Source organism: Sturnus vulgaris, chromosome 3, assembly GCF_052056855.1.
Source record: "Sturnus vulgaris isolate bStuVul1 chromosome 3, bStuVul1.hap1, whole genome shotgun sequence".
Taxonomy (NCBI): Eukaryota; Metazoa; Chordata; class Aves; order Passeriformes; family Sturnidae; genus Sturnus; species Sturnus vulgaris.
Window position 1 is genome coordinate 36,172,596 of NC_142245.1, and position 23,860 is coordinate 36,196,455.

General features: G+C 37.7%; 1 long non-coding RNA gene across 3 annotated transcripts in view; it reads left to right on the top strand.

Annotated features, from left to right (window-relative positions):
• Positions 1-23,860, top strand: part of LOC148224280 (uncharacterized) — a 93,005-nt gene that overhangs the window by 52,286 nt on the left and 16,859 nt on the right. For 2 of the 3 annotated variants that reach the window (XR_015802275.1, XR_015802276.1), the window contains exons 2-6: positions 5,790-5,944; positions 6,970-7,110; positions 12,645-12,714; positions 13,323-13,406; positions 16,291-16,390. This is a non-coding gene — a long non-coding RNA (uncharacterized LOC148224280). The remainder of the gene's footprint in view (positions 1-5,789; positions 5,945-6,969; positions 7,111-12,644; positions 12,715-13,322; positions 13,407-16,290; positions 16,391-23,860) is intronic. The other variant, XR_015802277.1, reaches the window with a different exon arrangement.

Consider the following 23,860-nt stretch of genomic DNA (forward strand, 5'->3'; position numbering starts at 1 on the left):
TTGCAAACACAATCCATGTACGGTTCTGTAGATTAGATATGGGTGTCAAGGTGTTTCCTTCTCATATTTTGTCCCAGCACATGGGCTTTCCCAAGGCAAGCAAACCCTTTGGCCGTGTAACAGTGTGCTGCAGAGCAGTGTGGGTGCATCCCACTACACACATGGGTGGCAGTGTAAAATCCCCAAGGAGATAGAAAGCTTGACTGATCTCACAGAATCCTCTATTGACAGAGACTAACAAGAGTGCCTCGAGCACTCCTGCTACCCACAGTGTTTCTGTAGTTTTAAGGTTGCTGGTTTGACATAAATTAGCAGTGCAGCAGTTTTGCATTACCTGTTGTTCCCCCCATACAGCTTCTGTCTAGACCTTAAAGGACAAAAATCCTTCAAAAAGCACAAGGTCCTTTTCATTTAGTGTCAGTTGTGGATCTCAGAAATTGCTTTATAGGAAGATTCAGACATTGTCTTCATTTTTTCTTCTCTAGATAGCAAGATACTATCAGAGAAGCTGTGACTGGTGTAAGAAGAATATCTATTTCCAACTAGTCTTTCACAGCTGCATGGTTTTCTACCAGACTAAAACAGGAGATCACAGTGTCAGGACTAGGATTCACTACAAGTACTGGTTCTTTGATTACAGCTAGATCTGAGAATAACCCTTGCCTCTTCATTTTGAATATTTGACCCACTTTCTCTTTTCTATCTTTAATATATTTAATTTTGCCATGTGATACAGAAACAACCCTTGTGTCCTTGTCTGTGTTTGGCTGAGAGTCTTCTAGATTCTTCCTGACTATATTTTGTAACAACATACTTGAGAAAGGACCTTGACCACTGTGAACTTAGCAATGTTTGAGTATATTTAACACTAGAGACATCAACCTTCAATGATTTAGTATAAGCACTTTTCAGGAATAAAGGCAGTAAGAATGTAGATAATTGGATTTAACAGTGGCTTTGACTTTACAGCCATATAATAGGCTTGCTAAAATCTACTGTTGATAAGCTGATATGGCTTTTGTTTGGAGCTAAAGACATCCTGTTTTCCTCAACCATTAAGGGAATGAAGGACTAAAATCACTGAAAGTTCAGTGGCTACATAAGTCATGTTTATTTTCCCTGGAAGGGAGTCTCTGATATTCACTCAGTGGAAATGGAAAAAAAAAAAAAAGGAAAAGAGCAGAATATCATTTTCATGTCACAGCAGCATAATGAATGAGGCAAGCCATCCACTTCACAAGGATTGGGCACTCTTGATGTAGGCAATCCATAAATCTCTTTCATTGTGTTTGTCAGCAGTAATTTTTAAGGGCTTCTTTCTCAATTCACAGGTTGTGGTTATTAGTAACCTCATAGCTGTGCTGCAGATGCCATTGAGGCTTATTCCTCGGAGCCGTGTCATCAATCATGGTTTTCACATGGTTTTCACATACTGGAGCAGAATAATCCATAGCATTTTTTTCTCCCTAGTAAGCATGAGTTCAGCAACTGAATGGAAAATGTAAGATACAATCATAATGCACATGCACAAACCACATTACCTTGGCTGCTTAAACTGGCACAAGGCAGTGACATTTTTGGTAGTACTGTACATTTCTCTGAGGATTACCCTGTATGCACAGAAAAAAAAGGCAACTACAGCTCTGAGTTGCATACAGGAATTGCTGCTGATGCAGCTGACATTGGCATTGCCATAAGCTTCTTCCAGATATCACTTTTCATGAGGCAGGCTGCAGTGTTACTCCCCCAAGTGTCACCACATTGTTAAACCATCTCACATAGTCAGAGCTGTCCAAACGTGTATGAAGAAACCGATGCTGAGGATTTGTGATGGTCAAAGTTTTGTTTGAGGGCAAGGAGGTTTCCAGGACCTTATGAATGCATGATGCTTGAGGGAGGATGAAAAATGTTGAAAAAGTGTATGTTTAATTACAGCACAAGAGGTATTTCAAACATTTCAGCAAGAAAATGTCTGTAATCTTACTACAGAAAAGATCTTATCTAGTATGCAGTTCTCAGCTGTAAGGTAGAAGATGAGAAGTCTAATGTTTTCTCTAAAATATGGTGTAAGTGTGGTAAAATATTATATGCTTTCTTATATAATTAGTTCTAAGTGTGTGCATATACATTTTCTAATTATATTTCCAATCCAGGAGGTTTTGTAAGTGCTTAGCAAACATGGTGAACAATCAGCTTCTTCCCTGGAATGAGTTGCATCTTAGTAGTGAATCTCATAAATTTAATCAGTAGGCACATATATCAGAGTGGTGATTTATACCTCAGCTGTTCATCAATGGCACCATACATTTGCTGCTTGTTTGCAGAATAGATGGAGTATTTTGAATCTGGGCAATTGCAAACTGAGCTCTCCACTTTACCCTCCCCGCCAAATACTTTTTTTCAGTCTAAGCATATTTCTTCTGTGCTTTGATTCTGAATTTAGCAGAAAAATACAGCTCTGATGAGCTCTTCCTGAAATTGCTGCTGCAAGTCTCCTCATCCACTTAAACCATCCCCACAGACTGTGTCAAAAACCGAAAGCAGAATCTGCCCTGATGTGTAAGCTTGGGGTGTGAGCTTCTGATCTTGCCTCATTTCACCCATTTAATAGAATTTTTGGGTTCTCTAAAGCTTAAATCTAGAGTAAATCAGCTGACATCACAGGTGGGAAAACAGCCTTGGAGGAGAAGGTGTGGATATTTGTCTTCTGTTCTTCCAACAATAGTGGAGAAAATGGACTCCCCTTGTAGAATGAAAGCCTAAACACAAGCACAGACTCAGAAATGTCGATGGGGACAAGCCTGTGTGCTGTTGGTCACCATTTTTGAGGAAGCAGGTACTGTCAGATCACCCTCTCTCGTCTCCTTTGGCAGTTTCTCCAATCTGGAAAATATTTCCTGCTGCTGATAAGCTATTTGAAAGAGCTGATCTAACATTGTGGTGGAAAGGTATTCAAGGTATACTGCAGGAGTGCAGTTGCACACAGGTACAACGTGCCATGCTCTGTTCCTGTCTCACTGGACCACAATATTGGCAGCTTCCTGTGGCTGCTTGTAGGAGAGCATTGACTTAGAACAAGCTCTAGGCATCCAGGCCATTCTTTGACAATTTTCTGGCTGCTCACAGCTATCCTTTCTTATGCAGCCAAAACAGTCAAGCTTTTTTCTCTGCCTGACCCTTTTCTTTGGCAGGTCTGACTTCCTTCTATTATTCTGTGCACCCGGAAAGCAGGCATCACATTCCATCCTTGCTTTCCTGTACAGAGGTGCCATCCATTACTCTGTCTGTTCTCTCATGTTCCTGGTGGAACTCGCCTATTTTGAACACAGCAAATGTGTTGAAAAGATCAGATCCCAAATGGGACCATGAATGAGGGGCAAAAAGTTCAAACTGAAATGCTGGCTGTTGGACAAAAATTTGGATGCCTGGATAAAAGTGGTCGTGTTTTCTGCAGTGCTGAGGACTTGGAGCTCTTGGAGCTCTCATTGAGATCCAAACCAGAAGCTATTAAGATGACCATGTTTTAATGCCCTTGGAATTTGACAGGTGAGCACAAATACATGACATTGCCTGATGTTCAACTATAGCAAAATTCCTCGAGTTTCTTAACCCCATTACCAAACAGAAGAAGCATAAATCTTTAATTTCATTGCCTTGTTTATCCATGTAAGCCCCATTAAGATATTGACTCTATCACTGCTTTGTTTGTTTTTGTTTTTTTTTGCCACAGGAAAATTCTCATTCATTGTCTCAGCATCATCCCTTAAAATGCTCACAGCTTTTATTCTAACGATGTCTTTCTTCACTTGTGGAAGCATTACAAAGATCTGTAAGTGATGCAACAGCACAATGGGGAACAGCATCAGTTTCAAGTTCAATGTGAATTGGCATATGCTAAAACAAACTAATGTCCCCAGAGACAGCTGGATTTACTCTCTCTGTTCAGTACATTAGGCCCATCAGATAATTCAAATATACTTTGTACATTACACTGATGACATTAGAAAAATGTGAACTGTCAAATATAATTTATTGAAGCACCTGTCAAAACCAAAGAGCTTGATGGAATACTTTAAAGATTCTTAGATTAGTTGCTAAAATGCCAATTTTCAGACTAGGTTCTTTTTTTCCATTTTCTTCCCCTCCCACAGAGTAGAATTTTCTTATGCATGTGATTCCTTTGGTTTTATTGAGGGAAATTATCTTTCATTTATCTTAGCACCTTGCAGCACCCTGCTTGCAACACTTCTGAAGGTGTACTAGTTACAAGTCTTTTCATGAGTCACAAGTTTTAAAGAGTAGTCACTGACCTTGGATACTGACTGTTGAATGGGATCTCTGAGTTTAATTTTTACAAATGCTGATATTTTTAGGATTGGATCTACAAAATTATAAAAGGGCTGAAATGCTTAGATTTAGGACTTTTTAAGTATTTATATTAAGGGAATAGAAGCGACATGGTATATACAAATGTGAAAATCTGGATGCCATATCATGAAGTTGAATATTATCTTCTGTGGTGTACACTGTGATGACTTACATGAGAAACATGTTCTTCAAAAGAAAAGTAAAGTCCTCAGAGACTGTAAAACATTATAACCTCTGATCTGAATGTTTGATACCTTTTCCTTTCTGTTTAAATATATTTCTCTCATATAAATTAAAAATCAATGTTCTAACCACAAGAGATTCATCAGTCTTATCTTCTGCTTGGCATGTACTAAAACGATCATGATTATCACTTGTAAAAAATAATTGTTAATTAAAGTACCTCTTCAGGTCGTTTCTCCACAGCCTATGACCTAAGATTAATGGCTACAGCTCAGTAGACCATTGCTAGAGATTGGTTTCTCCATTCTGAGGAATGATAAAGGCTCAATTAATTATATCTTGATTAATGAATTGGAGTAGAACATGATGTCGGTGGGGTGTTCATTTCCTTCTACTGAAAACAAAAGTTTTGAGTTTTGTTCCTAACAGAATTTCCTTTTCCACAAAATTTTAGAATAACTAAGTATTTGGAATCCTTGCTGTATCTATGAAAATGTCTATTGTTTAGTATCAGAGCCGAAATTTCAAACTAATCACAGTGCTTTGACACACAGAGTTCTGGCTGACTGACACAATGTTCCTTAACAATGAAAGGTTCTGTGAGAAAAGATACTTATGGTCATTTGGACATTCAGGAACTTCTAAGATTCTGAAATTAGATATAAATAAAACTATGCTTCATATTACCACGTGTTACAAGGAAAGAGTTCTTGAAATGCATGTGATGCTGGGCTGGGATGTTGCTCAATTCGAACTGGGGATGTTTTAGTTTTTGACAATTTATGTGTCAGTAACTCATGATATACAGTGAAATTAATGGCTGTCTGTTCTTTCTTCCTTTGTTCTCTTTCCCATAATGTCATCTTGCATTATATGGCTGATTTGCATGGATTATTGCTTCTCAGACGTAAGGACCTGTGTGTTGTCCTTTTGTTTTTTGTTGGAGGGAGAATTGGGCAGAGGGTGAGCTGTGCAACTCTGTTGGCTTTTGAAGGATGCTACAGATAGTTGGATGGAAGCCCAGACCTTGTTTTGAATCTCAATCTAGTTTGTCACTTCAAGTACCTAGTGGGAGAAACACTTGCCAAGATGGCACTGGAAGCTCTTTGAATTCCTTGTTCCTAAAGTAGAAATGTGCTGATTCAGGATACTCCAGATACTCTATTTGTCTGGTGTAAACAGACCAGAAAAACTGAATTATTTAATCCCAATACCTATTGTGGTTTCTTTTGTTCTAGACTGTGCCAAGTGGACAAATGACTGTGTCACCTTAATGCAGTGAATACCTAACCATTGCTCAGCCTTAACCAAGAAACTCAGTCATAGACAACACAATCTTGCCTATACAGGAGTACTTCTATTTCTCAGGACAAACTTGACTGGATTTTGAGAGGTAAACACCGTGTTTTCAGCACTCTGAAGATTTAAAGAGCAGCAGACTGTGCACACATCCAAACAAGACTGATTTGTTTGGAAAAAATAGAGGGCTTTTTTATGGTCCAAGCTGCTTCTTTTCATGTCCCTGGTATAATGTCACATTGATTACTGGGCCTGAACCAGACCAGAAGCTTTTAACAGGGAGGCAGCAGCTAACCCATTTTCTTCTACTTTTTTCATGCTTAAATAAGAAGAGTCCGAATATTTTGTTATTTCATACTTCACACAATCATATAGAGACATGGAATAACTACTTTTTAAAATACAGAAGAGCAATTTGCCTTTTTATTAAACTTTTGTTTTTATCTTATGAAACATATATACTTGAGTTCCAGCAATGCTTCAAACTGGTAAGAACTGACAAATAGTACAAAGGGATTTTTATTTTGTGTAATTTTTTTTCTTGTTTTCTATAGTTTAATTTTTCCTACATTTAATTTTATTCATGTCTGTCTGTCCATCTTTATTGGACACTGCTGGTAGAAAAACAGTTCTTCTAATGAGAAAATAAAACTATCAGTTTGATTAATCACAAGTGCTCATTTTTAAATCCCACTGTGGTTGTTGACTTTGGGGGAAAAGTATTCTGAAGATCCCAACCTTTCATTTCATGTTGTCAGGGTGTGTTGAAGGGGGAAAAGGAGAAGGGCATTGCCTGGGGCTGTGATCTGGGGACAAGAGGGTGTAGTCCTGCTCTGGGCTGGGGAGTGCCAGGATGCAGAGGGTAGGCTTGTGGCTGGGGAGACCTGGGAATGGTACAGAGGGCCCTTTCCCTTTGGGGGGGAAAGAAAATGTGACAAACATATTCCTGTATGAACTGGTATTGAATGACTATAATGTAGATTTATTTTCTTGGGGATTTTTTTTTCTTTTTTTTTTTAATGTATCATGAACCTTTTCATTGATGTCTTTCCAACTGACTATCTGGTATCTAACATTTTCTTCAAATTAATTATGTACTACCTAATTTCTTTCCATAAGGGCAAGCTTCTTGTGATGCCATCACAAAGGACACAATCACAAAGTACCAAATAGCTCTCAAGAGCTGCATGAAGAGCAGATATTTGATACTGTTAGAAGGGAGAAGTGTAAGACAAAGGTCCTTCAACTGAGCCAGACGTGGTGAGTAGGTATCTTTGTAGATGGGTAGCCATGGGCATCTGGAAGAGAGAGAGATGAACAGAGAAAAATATGTGCATATACTTCTAGGTATAGCAAATATTCTATAATAATAATAATAATAATAATAATAATAATAATAATAGTAATAATAATAATAATAATAATAGCGCTGTTTTCTAGAAAAGGTTTTTCCTGTCCTCCATATTCCTCTGCCTATAAGGATTTGATGAGGCTTACTTTATTATGGATAACACTTGCGGGTAAAAAAATATCTTCAAATTAAAGGACTACAGTTTGCAATTATAAAGCCTGCAACTGGTAATAATAAGCCTAGAAAAGTAATTTTATGTACCTAGATCTTTAGTATGAATTGTATGCCCAATATTACAAACAATTTCTGAACCTATTTTTTATGGTTTATCACTGAATTTTCTTTGTCACATGGTTCATCCTTTTTATTTATTTCTTTATCATTTATAAAAACATTTATAGTCATTGGTTTTGAAGAGAGATACAGGCACTGCATTCTGAAAATAAGGACTTAACCTCTTTCTCCATCTTGATGTAATACAGATGACAATAATTAAACAGCCAAGTTTCAAAGTACAGATTTCCATCTAGATCTCTCTAATCTCCTTTTTGTCAACTCTTTCAGCTCACCTCATAAAATAAGGAAGAACTACAGACCAGGAAATAGAGAGTGATGCAACAGGGAAAGCAAATTTGTATTGGTGTGTTGAATGTCCTATAAAGTGCCTTGTGCTACCTTGTCAAATCAAATCAAAACTCTTTGATGCTGTGCATTCTGGATGAGTGATTTGATTTTAGGCAAATTTGGCACTCATATTTGTGCTTTAAACTAGATGTGGCATATAATGTTCATGTTTTGATCACTGCTTCAGTAAACACAAAGGGGTTTTTAGTATTTTACGAGTAAGACGTGTTGCAAGATTGTACTTGACTTGCAAAACAACAAAATAAATCATACAAGAAAGTCAGCATTCAATAAATTATGTACTTCACATCAAGCTGTGTCGACATCTTAAATGAAGTATAGCTTAAAAACAAGGTGTTAAAAGGGAAAATTATAGATCTACAGTGAGTTTCTTTAAAACTATCACTTATCCCCATTCCATCACTGTAGCTGTCATTTTCTCTTTTGGGCTTTAGTTTTCTTTCTACATTTTTTGGCCTAAAAGTGTCTGAATTATGACAGAAACTGGCATATTATGAATAATTCTTGATAAATGCAAAAGGAGATGAAATTTCTACAAACCCAATGAATATTTAAGGTCACATATATAATATTAGCTCTGACAGATTGTTAAACCTGAGGGCTCTTTTTGAACAGAAGGAAGTTTCATTGAAAACCTGGGATTTTCTTTAAGTATGTATTGCATATCATATGTTCATACTACAAAATTCTTGTTTCTGGCAAGCACGCCTTCACTTTTCCTCCCTGTCTGATACACAGCCCTTCTGTCCTTTTCACCCTCTCACCCTACATGCTGATATCATAAGCTGTACACTTTTTACTTTCACAACTGGCCTACCACTTCAACAGGCTGTTTTGAGTTCGGAAAAAAAGTTTACAGCTGAAATATGTGAGAAGAAACTCCAATAAAGAGGAAATCTCAGAAAATTCAGGGTTTGCATTTGCTTTGGATCAGCATGTAAAGCTTCACTTATCCAGCTCATGTGTACTGTACACAAAGGCGAGCCATTTGCTCCATTAGCAAATGCCAATTCTCCCAATTGTTGGCATTTCCTGCTTTCTTTCAGGGTGGAATCAGGAAATGTGAATATTATGAAAATATTTATAATAACTACAAGAGGATAATAATTATCTTCAAAGCAAGTAAAGTCAGGAAATTCAGGCTTAAGCTTCCAAAGCTGACCTAGGATTTGATGCTTATTTCCACCCTGTATCAGCCTCCTTACAACACAGGATCTGAATCACATATCAAAGCATCACAGAGCTTTGAGCCATTTTAGTCAATGCCAGGATGAATGCTGGACACAGATTTTTTCTCACAAATAAATTACATATTTTCTCTGTAAAGGCATAAAATGGGAAGAGAGCTGTAGAGGTAGCTAATACTTGATGTGTGACTGATAGTTTCAGTAGATTATGCTGTGCATTTTGGCCAGTAAATGGCCAAAACTTTCCAGCTGTAAGCTATGTTAATAACTCATTTCCTTTTTAACTCTACTTCCCTGATATTGAAGAAAACTGCAGGATTCTGGAATGATGATGATGCCTGGGAGTGGGAGCTGTGTGAGGAAGCCTGGATTGTACATGGGGACTGAAAACTGATAATTTAAGGACTTGAGAAACTTAGTTATAACTGTTAAAATTAAAAAGAACCCCAGACAAACAAACTTTGATTTATCAAATATCCTAAAAGTCCATGCAATTCTCTATTGTTTTTCTGAATATACATTACAACATTAACTGCACCTGAATTTTAATTTGATATCATGCAAAAAACATGCAAATATTGCATTTTTACCTGCTAATTCTGGTTAAAAGGGTAGAGATGTCATACAGTAAAGTACAAAGAAATTTAAATCAGATTTTTACCAGCTAAGCTTAAATTATGTGTCTTATTTGACAAATATTGCTTGCTACACTGGCTTTCACTGCAACCTGTATTGTCTTAGGGGTACCTTGAATTTCTGTAGCCATAGTTCACTGTCCCAAGAGGCCTGAGAAGCTTTCTACTGAATTAAACAGAGTGTATCAGAGCCAAGAAACACACCATATCTTTGATTGAATTTATGAACTTTGCAGTGACTTGATGAAGTTCTCAAAGATGTAGATATTTTTTGAGAAATGACTCAAAATTAACAACTGAATCTTCATGAGTTTAACTAATGTGACAGCAAAGGGAAAGGTGCTTAAGGGACACTCTAAATAAGTCATTGTCACATGTTCTTTCCTGCGTGTATTTTACCAACTCCAAGCTCTATCCTTAAAAGCTTCCTGCAAGTGAGTTCTGCTTCTAGTGGTTTTTGCTGACTTAGATGCAGCTTTGAAATAATTTAAGTAAACCATTAAATCTTTTTGCCCAGCAGTATCCTCCTATCTAAGGGCATGAAGCTTGCTATTCTGTAAGATTTATCTTTGTTCCCTGTCTAGGGAGAACCTAAAGACTCATTATTATTAGAAATACAAGACATATCTAATGTTATATGAAAGACAAGTTTTGCTGCATAACCGTTTGAAGTTCATTTATAGTTATGATGGGAGTTTTTAAGGAGCAGTTCCTGAAATATGGAGCGTGAAGGAAGGATGTCTGCAATCCTTCCTACAACTCTAGTGAATGTATACTGAATATCACAATATATGAAGAAAAAGCATATTTTAGTACTGCATTAATTCAGACACATAGGAGAAAGAATTCCCTTTAATCCTTTGACATTAGAGAGGTCAGAACATGTTTTTTAATATCTGTGGAAACCTTTACAATTTTAGTGATTTATGTTAGCCAAAACTCTGAAATATTTTGGTCAGGAAATATTTCTTAGTGGTTCTGGTTACTGTATTTTTCATGTTCTCTTGTTCCTAGTCAGACTACATCTTCCCTCATGCACCACAATGTCTCAGTGAAGCCGAAATGTCAGGTTTCTTTCTTCTCACATAAAGTTTGTCATATTCTAAACTCTTCTTTGTTCACAGAATGTGCTGGCAACTGCCTAAGATAATGTAACTTTTGTTTTGTGATTGGAAAATAATCCACAGATGTGGTTGGGATACATTTTACATTTTCTACTGCTGGGCTCAGGTGCCTTCTTTGGAAGACAGGCAATTTACCTCTAGCCCGACTAATAGTTATTTATTTCTCTTCTTTGGTCCAATTCCAGTCCTTATTATTCTGCTTAGCATAAACTTACCTTTCCAATACCCAATGTATATATATCTCATTTATTCAATTTTTTTCTTTTATGCTTGCCCTTATTTTTATAGTTCAACAAAGAACAGCCTTTCAATTTACACATCCAATGAAATTTTATAACAATAAGTTGTATCTAAAACTCTCTGTAATTGCTTGAAAACAGAACATATGTATTTGAGAGACTGCTGGTTGATGAGACAAAATTCATTGCTTTGGTGCAGGAGAAGAACAGATTACCAGGTACAAGATTTTACTAGTTTTTAGCTTTGTTAGTCTAGTCTCTGAGAATTGTTCTCAAGGTAACTGAAGAAATACAACTCAACTTTTCCTTCTGCTCAAATCGTCTTCCTATTAGAGCTTTATTTCCATATTTGAGTCTGAATGGGACCATGAATCAACCAAGTCCTTTCTCTCCAGATTAAGGAGATTTCTTCCTCATATCTTTCTTTTATTGTTGGTGTATAAAATAAAAATTGCAAGGAGAAAATTGTGAGGTAATTCCACCTTAGATAGCCTTGGGCTCTTGCCCTGTGAAAGCCTCTCATCCTATCCCAGGAAAGATTCCTAGATCAAAATCTTTCCTTAAGGCGGGACATGGAGCTAAACTGCACAGCAGGAGACATCTCTATGATCCTTGAAAAAATCTGCCAATAAAGTGTGGCATTTCCTCATGTGCCATGCCCTGCCACCAAGGGGAGAGGACCTATTGCTCTGCCTGACTTGACAAACTCATGCAGGCTGAGAGCTCCATCACTGCACATTTCTAAGACCCATTTCTCAATATAATACTACCTTCCCAATTCACACACAAGCCCCCAAACAGCAAAGGAAATGCAGTGTAATGTCTTCATTTTGGCATGTTAGGAGACAACTCCTTCACCAGATTCCAAAGAGTTTTTTCAGCTAGCTCAACAGTGTGAAGCAGACTAAAGATTGCTCTGGAATTTTTGTAGTGAATACTGTTTTACCATCTCTTACGGCAGTTTCAAGAAGTTGACTGGGGTACAGTCAAATATTGCTGCCTCCCACCAAATTCCTGAGTAGTGCAGAGAGACATGATAACCATGGTGTTTCTTGAAGACACTATCTCTTTTTTCTTAGCTTTTGTTGGGGAAAATGAAACAGACTTTGCTAGAGCATACGTTTTAGAGTAGATAAGGAAAATTGTTGAAACTTTCCACATTCCTCTGTGATCAATTTTTCCCTGTCTTTAGTGGAATTGATGGTGTAGCTTTCTGTCCTCTCTCTCCCCACTGCAGAGATTGCTTTCACCTACAAGCTGAGCAGAGGGCACAGTGGGTTCTGTCCTGTCCTCCTGTCCCCCCACTCCTGTATCTCATGGACTGAAAACAACACAGATGCTGTAAAAAGCCTTACTGCACCTCAGACCATGCTGTACCTGACTTCTACCTTACACTGACAAAATGCTGAGTTTCCACAATTGTTCTCTTCTGAGCAATTGCTGTGTAGGTTCAGTTCACGTGAAGAGTGGCAGACCCTGTGTAAGGTAGAGCTGCTATGATGATAATGAGCAAGAGTGTAAAGAAGTCAATGGAGTCAGACAGGCAGAGCTCAGAGACTCAGCTCATTAGTGTTCTTCTAACTTCCAAATCCCCCTTTCCACTCCTTCCCTAGGGGCTGTGATATGTGTGAGACGTTAAAGATAATGCCTCAGGACTTCTGATATCCTGGATAGCAGGAGGAGGTAGATCTTTTCACTCCTTTCTCTTAGTTCTGCTCATTCTGTTTCTGGGAGCCTATATGTGGAAGTGCTGCACCCCAGATTAAACTTTGGAATATCAAATACAAATCTTCTATGCTGTTTAAGAACTGTTGAATAAAGAACTGCTGATGTACATGACAAGGGAGAGCAAAATAAAAGTGTCCCTCCCAAGGACACTTTTACTGTGAAGAATTGTAAAAAGAAAAACATTATATAATTTTATATTCAAGTGTTCAATAAAGAGAACTACTGGTTAAGAAAACAAGAAATCTCAAATGACTAACAATGACCATCATAGTCCAATCTTTCTCCAAGTATGATCATAATGAAATTAACTGATTTATAACACACAAATTTGATTGCATGGCAGAGAGAAATGCACATAATGATCTGTCAGCACTTTCTTTAGGGCTAACAAAAATAGTAAATACTTTGTAACAGAGACATTGCATTAGATAGTTATTTACCTCAGAACTTTGTGAAGAATTTTTAGGGGAGTAGAATGAGGTGGCAGACCCCTATGAATGCTAAAGAAAAATTATTGCAGTCTAAATGAAAAAATAACGGATTTTTTTTTTTTTTTCATTTAGACTTGAATGAAGGACACCCAGGAGTAAGAAGAGCACAGTAATGATGGGGGTCAGGTCAATCGTGGTCATGCTGCTGTGAAAATGGTATGGAAAGTTCATTTTGTGGGATTAATGCACTGGTCAACTGGCTGAAAATCCAGAAAAGGCATGGTTGAGTATGGAAGATGATCTAGGTGCTCAAAGAGAAGGGGCCCCTGGCTCCTGCTACCACTGAGAGTCAGCTTTTCTGATAATTGGCCTGAACTATTGATTGCTGTGCTTGTCTGTGCTTGTTCTTTGGAAGTCTAGATAAGGTATCTTAAAAAAAGTCTACCTCTTTTCTTTCTGTTGCTCGATTTTTTTCATTTTAGCAAAAATAAGAATTTTTTAAGAGTAACACTGTGAGTAATCTCTTCTAGTCCAAAGGGAAGTGTTTGAATTTTGTCAGAAAGAAGTACTGAAGTCTGGACAGTTTCTTAAACCTGCCCTCTTCTTGGACCTCTTCTCCTCTGTTTTCAAAAGGCATGAATTTTTGTATGGGGATACTGGCAGTACACACCTGACTATTTACAGAAGATGGGAATCCATGGAAGTACTGATTGCAGTAGGTCCAGGCATTCAGCATGCAGAGATAGCTGAACTAATTCCTCTCTGACCACTTGTGTGCCAGAAACTCCTGGTCTTCTGCTGCAGCTGAGTCACCCAAACTCAGGAGCTGCACTAATGTACCTGCTTTTGGTTGTTGAGCTGGCTTGAAGGAATGTGAACCTATACTTTCATATGATATTCTGTATGGACACACAAAATTCACCTCATAAGGGTCTGAGCATACAAAAAACCAAAAAAATTGATACTAATATTAATCCTGTTTAGTCATCCAGTGTTTTGGATTTGGTAAGGTCTGAAATGAGTCCTATATGAATATTTATAATAGGACTAAAAAGAATGTTTTTATTGCATGGCAAGTAAACTTAACCAATTGTTATATAGTTAAAAAAAGGAAAGAAGACTAATGGGTATCTCCTTACATGTGAAATTCCATAATGCATGTGCTATAGTGCTACATTATTGCTTTATGCTGGAATCAAAGGATCCAGTATCACATAATAGATTAGAAACTCTGTCATATAGAGAGCTGAGGTTAATGCATTCAGCTATACTATGACCCTTAGTGTTTAAGATCTTGTGATTATTTTACATTTGTCATTGTAAATTTTACATTTACATTTGGGCTGTTGCATTTGTCATTGGTCAAATTTGACAACTACATCAAAGCAAGTGTATCAGCAAACAGACAGAAGGAAGTTAAACTGCAAGGAGACTTAAAGAGCTCAGAACAGCACAATGCAGGAACATGACATACATTTTGTGTAAAATATGAAGGAGGAAAAAAATACCATCAAAAATTTGAAGGTGAATTTCCTGAAACCACCAGGGAACATCTGGAGATGATAAAAATAACTAAAACACAAGACAGATGTTGGGGATTCATGTAGAACCTCAGAGGAAATAGGGTAGCTTTCATAGCTCTAGGGAGTCAGTATGTAGAATAAAGCATGATCTTTTGATTTCATTACACAGGAAATATTAAAGAAAGTGTGGAGAGATAAAAATATAAAGAAAAATGCTCTAGGAGATATTAAGTCAGGATTCTGATGTAAGAGATTTGAAAAAAGCTTTAGTAATGTGAGTGATTACTTCCCAGAGGCTTTAGAACAGAGGTGTGGGGCAAATGGACATCTTAATTCAATAAAACACTACAGTGGACTTAATTTTGAACATGGGCTCAAGCAGACCACTTTTTTTCAGACATTGACACATTCTCCAAAATACTGGTAAAATACAGAATTTAAGCATACAGGAGAATTTTCACATTTGAAAGAATTTGCTAAATTGCAACCTATTAAGAGACAAAAATTATGGGAAGGGAATCCTTGTGCAGTGGGAGGTATATGGAATAACTCATATTAACAGGAAATGTTAATTATCCTGTTTGCTTTATTTTGCCTTGGTGTAAATAATGATTCAAAATGGAAAACCTTTATAGTACACCTTAAAATATATTACAGTTCTTCTTGGACTTGCTGGGATCTAAATCCCTGTGTAAGAAAAGAACAAAAGTAAAACTATTCTTCCATTGATCATTCCACCAACATTTGTTTCATTGAAAATTCTGGAGAAATAGAAAATTTAGCTTTTCATTCTGTTAAAAGAAGTCTGCCTTTCACTGTCTTTGTCACCTTCATTTTCTTTCACCTTCTGGCTGTTTCTTGTTTGGTTGGTAGGTTGGTTGGTTGGTGTCTTTTTCAGTGCAGTGGATATACCCAGGATGACCGAGGAGTTGGTAAAATTAGGGTTCAGCAGTGCAGTCATAAGGAGTTGCCAAGTGTAACCTGCCGTTCTCATACTGGGCAACAAAAATGCCTCAGCTTCTGCCCCTGTCTATGCACAGTCCTGAGCTCTATCTAGCAGAAAGGAAAATGCAGTCAAAATAGTGTTTTGTTGTGGAGTCAAAATAGTGTAGTATTTTCCATCTATAAGAGAATTAGCAGCAGAGAATATTTGCCATAGGGAGAAATGCAAACAAATATTTTCTTAGTGTGGGAACTTATGAAAATACTCATGTGTGCAGGTGAAGTTAAGAAGAAATAACTAGTAACCTCGCCTAAACACAGAGGCTGAGATTGACAGGTCTTGAGTGCACAGCACAGCTCAGATGGACTTTAATTCACCTCCAATACCTGTCTTTTCTTCCTGGCTATGTGAAATGCTGTCTGGTAAATTTCTGAAGACTTCTCTAGCAGTGCTGACTGTGAGCTTTCCAAAGGGATCTTCTGACACAGCCTATTATTCCAGACTACATCCCTTATTTGTTGTCTCAGCACTCTTACCCTGTCTATATTCATCTGTACTTCACTGTGATGCTTTTCAAAGGAATTCTTTCTAGGGCTTTGAATCTGATAATAGTTTGTGGTTTTTTATCATTGAGGAAAATCCAGCACTGGTTTCTGAAAATGCTCAAGACTGTGAGTCAAAGACATTGCATATCCTGTCTATAAATTCAGAAGTCACGGAAGAGGTATCCCCAGGTATGTTACAAAACCACCTTTTCCAATATATAATCATAAATGTGAGGTGTACTGATGTGATCCTTGAGAAACCTACCATTTACTAAGATCCTGAAAGACTTATGGGAAAAGCTCTAAATGCCATTTCAACCTGAGCTTAAAGTTTCAGCTGATTTTCCCCATTTCACCTATAGAGGGAAATAATTATTCAAGAGGTGAAAAGTGGAAAATTACCTCAAACATCAGTTTAAGTGGTGCAAGAGAAATTTTAATTAAATCTTGATGACTATGTGAAGATTGTTTTGGTGAGCTGGAAGCAAACTGAATTTTACTTCATGTTAAATTTTAAATTGTTTTGTCTGCTTTTCTTTCACTAGACTTTCAGTGGCTTCACTGGTTATCACAGCACTTGGAGCTTAGCAGTAGAAGGACTAAAATAAAATTTCTTCTTGGGTGACTTAGATACTTAAGCACTGATTTGTAGATGTTGCAAGACTTCAGATCCAGGTCAGCAAAAATAATTTTGTGAGTAGCTTTTACCAGAATTCACCAGAGTTAGAGAGAGATGTCTGACTAGCTTGGTGGTAAGCATCATGAACATAATTTATAGTGAGTTGCAATGAAGGTCAAGCTCCCAAGTAATTTAATCCAATATTAATGCCACCTCCTGCAAGTTTACCTTCAATGGAGCAACTGCAATATGAAGGCACGGAACTGTATGAAGGAATGATAAAAACCTGGGACCTTCTGCTTCTCAGGGCTCTCTCTGAAGTAAAAAAGAAGCCATAGCAGCTAACTTGAACAGTTAATATTCTGAATAGAACACTTTAGTGCTTTGGAAATCTTTTAATATACATCAAAATAAATACAAAAATAAATAAATACAATGATCAGATTTAGCAAACCAGTTTGAATGCATTCATCCTGGCAGGCTGGTGAACCTTGTTTGCTTGCTCTATTTTTAAGGACTTCCTCACCCCATTCTCTTTTTGCCAGGAGTTCAAACAGTGAATAGGAACGCCTTGTTCTGGAAGCTGCTTTCTAAAGTACTTGTTGGAGAGCACACAACAAAAATAATTTACCACAGGTGAAAAAAAATATCTCTGAATAGCAATTACAGACAATTACTTAGCTTTTTGAAACATTATAGTTTTCTCTCTCCTTTCAGATACTCAGTTATAATTTGTTAAACTCAATCAAATAATTTTAGAAAACATAATAAACATTTAGTATGCATCAAAGCCATCTGGAAATGCTCTGTACTGCACACAGAAACAGTGGGATTCATCCGTGCATATTCAGCATTGGAGGTTTTTCACTCTCTAACTTTTACATTAGCAACCCAAATAACCTGGCTTGAGAATGTTCTTAAGCAAAAGAGACTAATCAGTGTAAGACATTTAGAGGTAGGGCATTTGAAATCCCATGAAACATCCCTATCCTCTCTGACATTTAAATTCCAGTGAACACCTAGCCCCATTTTCAGATCTATCTCAGCCATTTGGGAGACATAATGCAAGTGCCCAGGTCAGAGATGATGACAAAATCATGAGCCAGTCACACACACAGCTGAGGCCACTGCTGATTACAGTGTCAGACAATCTAAAGTACAGCAAGATTTTTTTGTGTGTTTTATATGCAACAAACACCATTGCCATATAGAATTACTAGGATCAGGTTAAAGGAGGTGACCAGCACAGAAAAATGAAAACCCTGGGAGGGGAACCTGGCTGAGGCTCTTAAAAGGTGCAAGTACTTCCAGGACTGCTTGGGTCAAGCACTGTTGGTCCTGATTACATATTACCATATATATACCAAATTTATGGGTAATACCACAAGTTTGCTCAGAAGGGCTTTGGTCCTGACATAGAAGAGGAGGAGTAAGGAAGACCAGAGTTTATATTTTCAAAGGTTTTTCAACAAGCCTTTCTTTCCTCTTTATTTCTCAACAGACTCTCTGGAGAGAAGGATGGAGAGTACAGAAGTACTTGTTTTGTATATTATAGGACAGACAGATTTCTACACTTGAAAATTATTGTATTGATAATACAATTAGCCTCCCTCAAAATTCTAGAACCCAATGCCTGAGGTGTCTTACCTTCACAGGTGAAGAAATAATTCCTACTCCAAAAACCTTGTAGCAGAAGAAGAAATAAATTAAAAATATTCTATTTGAACAAAAAAAATCCCTGTAACTTATACAAAAAAGAATATAATTAAAAAGAAGTTTGCACAGATTCACACATAATTTGTTAAAGTAAACCCAATTATTTTCATGGAAGACTTCACCTTAAGTATCTCTAGGTTAGGTCTGAGGCATTCAGAGATCCACAGCATCTCACCCTGGGTTTTCTTTCATGCTTTTTATGACCTGTTACTCTTTGAGTAATGTAGAATGCAAGACATCTGTGGAAACAACCTGAGGCTTGAAAAGGTCCACAGTTCTCCTGTAAGAGCATGACTTCAAAGCTGCTGAACAGGTTTCCCACATTTTTGGTTCATAGTTTCTACAAATTAAAACACCTCCACCAATATTTGCTTGTTACATGACTAATTGCTGGTTTCCTTGGGTTAGCCTATCTGTTAACTCTGGATAATTCACCTGCTGCATCCAAACACTGTTCTGATGGTCCAAACACTGTGCTACAGAAATATATTGCAGTAAGAAAAATTGCCTACATTCAACTACACTTCAGGGAACAGATCCTCACAGGTATTAATAGTTTGCTGGCATGTTGTAATATTACAATATAAGAAAAAAGCTTGTGATTTTTTAAGTGGTAATTGTCACAACAGATTTATCATGCAGGATTCCAAAAGATGAGGAGAGTTATTCCGTGACAGATCATCTCAGGGCACGTAGCAAAATATTACATATCTAACAAGAATTTATGAGCACAGCCCTTTCATGAGGCTTAACTGCATTTTACTGACACTGAAAGCTGGGATGAAGGAAGAAAGTATTAGCAGTCAGAGGTTTTTCTGCAATTTGTCATGCATGTCAACACAGGGAAAGACATGCCTGAGCTGGCAGTGACAGCGCAGTAGAACAGAGAGCATGAGACGTGCCCTTCACTCTGCTGACACGCACTCAGCAAACGTCACAGCACGCTCAGCAGAAGCGATTTCTGTCCTTGAGCATTCCCAGGGAAGGGACGTGCATCTCACCCTGCACCTGTGCTTCTCTCCAGGCTCTGGCTCCTGATTAACACAACGAGAGCAGCAGCCGCAGCTCCTGTCTTTGCCGTGCTGGATCTATAGTGTGAGATGAAAAGCATTCTCAATTCATATGAGTAATGAGCATTACAAATTAGACTCAGATCAATTATTAAATGAAGATGATTATGAAATATTAAGAGGAAGCTATTATACATAATGTATTTGTCACAGATTAAAAATCAGCATTCAAGTAATATCCTTTCCTGCCTGATAATGTATTTGGATATTTAACATATTTAAAGGGAGTGCAAAAAAGTGGGAGGGAGGTGCATCTATTAAAACAAGAAATAGATTTGCTAATGGCTTCTGCAAGAGGGAGTTTTCTTTTGTCTTGGGTATAATTTATCTCTGGTCTCTGGTGAGAACATGCAGACCCATCATCTCAAGCCTGTGTACCACTATTATCATTGCTTACTGTGAAGACACTACTTTATTGTACACGCTCCAGGAGAAGGAAAATTTTGATCTAATGTGTAGCCCTGTCAATTGTGTGGAAGTCCTGTTGACTAAAGAGTGCTTTTGTAGTAACAAAACGAAGTTGCTGTTCGGCTGGGAGTTCATCATAACAGAAGGTACAGGCAGTAGAGTCACTTGTTCCCTGAGCTTCTTCTGAAGCCCTGCTGTGCTGAGATATTTTGCATTGCGTCTGACGAGTCAGTGGTGCAGCTTTGTGTCCATGCTTGATGTGGTGAGGACGTGATGCTTCTACAAAACCTCATTAAATTTATCTCAGATGAGAGAGATGGTTGTAAAAAAGACGAATCATTGACACAGCAATTCTTACATCAGAAAATACTGGTTCCATGGAAATGACACACTCTGTGGAGATTTGCTGGTTCCTGTGGGAATCAGGCCAAAGAGCTGGATGCCTGATTCTTCCTGAACCTTCCTGGCTCTCCAGGTGGTGATGACACTTCTGTCTTTCCTGACGCCCCACTTTCCTCCTGGGCTCTCCTGACCTCAAAGCTGGGGTGCAGCTTTCCCAGCATGCCAGCACCAAGGAGAACCCACTGGCTTCTCTGTGCTGATGGCTGAGCCCAGGAGGTGTCTCTGAGGACGGAGAAGGGACAGGTGAAAGAACATTGGCCATGAGCTTCCAAGGCACTGTGACTGTGCAGGGGAAACGAGTGGGAAGCTGCTGGGTTGCCTGTGTGCTGTGACATGGGCAGGGAAGGGGTAGAAAAGAAGCTGAAATATGGGATGCAGGGAGAGGCTCAGAGAGTGGGGTGTGAAGCAGGAAGCCCATTGGATGGACAGAGAGGGAAAGGTTAAATTTAGCTGCAAGAAAAAAAGCAAAATATTTCAGAAACCTGTCCTCTAAGGTTGTTTCCATATTTCCAAAACAACATCTGTTTGAAAATCAGTCCATTTCAGGATTTTGCCTTTTTACCAATACTCAGAAGGGAAGCTTAAAAATCACAAGTTATTTTGTTTTTCAGCAGGATGGATTTTCCTATTTACCTCTCCTGCTCTAGTGTTAACAGCTTATGTTTGGATTTTGTTTTTGTTTTGGCGACCTCCCATTACAACAACCTCTGTCATCCAAGAAGCCATTACATCCCTTGTATGTTAATACATGAAGGTATTTTAATTCTTCAGGATGTAAGGTTGCATCCTGCAGTTATTCTATGAGAAAGAAAAATTTTGAAGCTCTTGTGTTCTATTTTTGTCTGTTCTAGAAGGAATATTCACTCAGACTTCCAAGCAATTATTGGCTGAAACCAATAATAAAGAGACCCAAAAGGCATTATTATATAGTACTAAATAATATTTAGTTCATATATTTATGAACTGAAAGGTAACAGATTTTGAAGCAATAGTAAATGATTAAAATGTTTAAAAAATCTTTCCTGGAGGATGAAAGATCTTCTTTGAAGCCTTTTACATCTCTAGAGTAAATATGTGCAGTTATAATTAGACAGTTTTGTTAAACATGTATTATGTAACCAAAAAACCTGGAACTACTCCAATGCCATTTCTCTCTATTGTGTAAATATGTAATTAGGCAAGACTTTTTCCAGTACTTTTGCTGATTCTATTTTCCTCAGTCATGCAAGAATGGGATTTTTCTGCTCTCAGACATACCATAATCTGAGCTCTACAAGCCCTGACGTGGCTTACTACCTTTCCACTTCCACTTACTAATTCTGTGTGTCTCCTTCTTTTAAATGGGGCAAACCCCATGCGAGGTCTGACATAAAACATCAATCTAAGAGATAATTAAGTACTCGTGATAGCACTCAGAATAGGGATGAAAGATAATGTTTTTCCATCACTTGTGGCCAGTGACAGTGGAATAGGTCAGAAGACCAGAGGATTCAGGTCATGAGTACTTCTGGCTCTCACTGTGGTGCCTCTTTGCTCAGTCCCTCTTCTGAGAGAATGCCAGACACAGTAAGTGCTGTGTCCGTGGAAAACAGAGAAGTTGTAGCTCCTGCCCCTCGCAACATTTATTTGAGGACAAAAGTTCTGTCCTGAACTCTACCGTCCCTGATGGATGCTGAGCTGGACAGGCTAGACAGGTAACACTTACCCTGACTACCTACACCTGGCTGAAGGTTAATTTATACCTTCCAAGGAAACTTGGTTTAGTTGTGAACCTCGCGATGTTAGGTTGGACTTGAAGATCCTAGAGGTCTTTCTGAACCTTATTGATTCTATGTTTCTTTTTCTGACTAGAAAAATATAGACATTTTTGTGCAAGCTTTGTGACACTCCTGACAGCATGTCTGAGGGCAGGAAAAACTGACAAAGATGATTGTCAGGAGCATATCAGCACAGGACAGGTTATCAGTTTGGCTTAATTCTGGCACAAATCTCTTGTGAACTTTCTAATAGTGGATTTTCATGTTTAGAAATAATTTTGAAGATGAGTAATTCTGAGGATTCATGGGGACAGCATTTTTATTATTTCTGGCTTTCCCCAAGAACATGTATCACTTTGAAAGACCCTTAACATTCATAAGGCAGATAGAGCTTTTTAAGAACATAATTAACATTTTAGTGAACTTCTGAAATAATTCAGGCATGTATGAGCCACTAATGATCCAGAGGAAGGGAATTTCTCACCATTCATCAGTGAAACAGAATTGTGTGGTGCTCCCACACTGTATTTGAAATTCTTGTTCTTAGACTGGTTGTCATTCTTATTTCGGTTACCCCATAAATAATCTATAATGCTACTTTTCATGATGAATATAATACTAATATCATTCCACTTGCTGAAGATCAAGATGTTAGAAAGCATTATATATATGCTTTGAAAAATCAGAGCTGATGCTTCAGAGAACTGCAGAAAGTTAAGACTTATCTTAGCAATGAAATTGATCTTTAAAAACAAAATTATTCAATTTGCAGAGATTTGAGGTAATTCAGATATACAGCAGCAATTTTTCTCTAAAAGAAAACCATCTGCCTCTAACCTATTGCAATTTTTTGAGCATATGAAAATAATGACAGTCTGTGGGGAAAAGGTCAATATAAATTGTGAATATTTTTTAAAAAGCCAATAATAAAGTTCATTTAAAAACTCTATGAAGTGATCCTATGGTGAGAAATGTACCCTCAATGCCTTTAAAACAGCTCAGCTGTGAAAAAATATGATCACAGTCCATTTTTTTAAATTGTGGAAAGTTAACATCAGGTATTACAAAGTGCTCTACTTAATCAATTGTTTAATTATCAATTTTGCTAATGGAAAAACACTATAAATCTATTACATTAAATATTACAAGTGTGAAGTTAAGCAGTAGTGGGGCTGAAAAGAAAAATTCTGAAAGCTTCCTAGGACACAAAATTGTTTCAAGTAATCAGTGCAACTGATGGCTGAAACTCATCAGGTCTTAAAAATGAAGAGAACAGAATTTTCCAGCTTTGATTCACTGTTGATGTCTGCCCATTGCCACATACAATGACAATCTCATTTCTCTTACTTGTCCCAGAGCAGCTTTTAGTAATCCACAGTTTGGGGATTTCGAGAACAATCTATGCTCCTTTATTTTGAGAAATGGGTTTTCAGAAAGCTGTGATTAGATAAGGTTGGATTTTGATTCTCCTGTTCCATATTCTGGCTCAGCTTTTTGGGTGAGGCTGTAGGTATACATCTATGACAGGAGGGGGAACCAAAGCCAGAGCAGAAACATCACGGACTGAGACTTCACAGCTGCACCCGTCTGCACAGCAGTGGCTGGATATCTAAGTGTTTGCAGAGGAATCACACTGAAAATAATAGAATCCAAACAAGTTAAAAGAGAAGGGGAAAGGCAAAGTTAT